Raw genomic sequence first — 1430 nt, 5'->3', positions numbered from 1 at the left:
CAATCAGTATTTATTATTATTATTATTTTTTGCATTATAGCTTAAGAAATCTCTTAGGCCTTATCTGTTTCTGTCAGTTTTAGGGACAAAAAAAAAAATCCAAGAACCTGTTAATTTGTAGGGCACTGACAACATAATTCTATATAATTAGGGTAATAACTATTAAATATTACAATTATTAATTAACTACAATATAAAAAAAATCTAAAGATACATACAAGTGGTCTTATGAATTTTTGTGCTGCAAATAATAATTTGACCCTAATTTGATTACTGACCTATGACATCCTGTGACATGATATTGATCTGAGTTTACATCATCTCATGAATGTAACAGTAAAAACAGTTCAGCTCACAGATGAAGACTAGGCTGTAACGCAGGCTAAATATTTGACAAATGCTTATAGATAAATAAAACCTGTAAGAATGCTAATGAATCATTAAAGGTTTAGGTAACACTTTATAATAAGGTCTCTGTTAACATTAGGCAATGCATTAACTAACTTGAACTAACAATGAACAAATATTTTTGACAGCATTTATTAATCTTTTTATTATTAGTAAAAATAGTCATGTTCAAAAGATACAACTTTAAATTTTGATAATTATTAATACATTTTGGATTTAATATTAATTAACATTAATAAATGGTATATAATTATTATTGATGTTAATTAAGTTAAATAATATAGTTTTTAACATTGGTTAATTCACAACTAACAAACTAAACATGAACAATATATTTTTACTTTATTTGTGTTAGTAAAAATTATTCATGTTAGTTCATGGAAAAGTAAATCGTTAAAAAATGCTTATAAATCATTAAAAGCTTTGGTAACTATAATAATGTCTCATTTGTTAGCATTAGTAAATGCATTAACTAACATCAACTACCAATGAAAAATATATTTTCACAGAATATATTAATGTTTGTTGATGTTAGTTAATCAAAATGTTCATGTTAATTCACAGTGCATTATCTAATGTTAACAGATAAAACTTTAAATTTTAATGTTTAAGTTTTGAATATTAACTAACATTAATAAATACTGCATACTGTTCATGTTAATTCATATAGTTAATGTTAAAAACTGAAACCTTATTGTAAAGTGTTACTAAAGTGTTATATATTGTTCTGTGTGTGTGTTTCACAGAGTTGATGGTTTGGATTAACCCTTTAATTGCCGTATCCCTTAAAACCAGACTGCCAGAGGGTTACAGTAATAAATGTGCTCGCTGGGCACCGTTTTCCTGACGCCACCGGGGTGGTGGTTGCACTGATGGCTTGGGCCCGCCATCGCTACTTGCAGCTATATTTATCGTTATTATTATTATTTTGATTAAGCAAGCCAATCCTTCCATTCTGCTCAGTCACTCAGTGAGTCTCTGTTAAACGCTGCTGATGAACTGAAACACAGAGCTGTAATAAC

General features: G+C 28.1%; 1 protein-coding gene across 1 annotated transcript in view; it reads right to left on the bottom strand.

Annotated features, from left to right (window-relative positions):
- The window catches only part of LOC306863541 (aryl hydrocarbon receptor repressor-like), a 34831-nt gene that overhangs the window by 33028 nt on the left and 373 nt on the right, over positions 1-1430 (bottom strand). The gene's annotated exons all lie outside the window — the stretch shown is intronic.

Source organism: Barbus barbus, assembly GCF_936440315.1.
Source record: "Barbus barbus genome assembly, chromosome: 44".
Lineage (NCBI taxonomy): Eukaryota > Metazoa > Chordata > Actinopteri > Cypriniformes > Cyprinidae > Barbus > Barbus barbus.
This window is presented reverse-complemented; position numbering and strand designations above follow the sequence as displayed.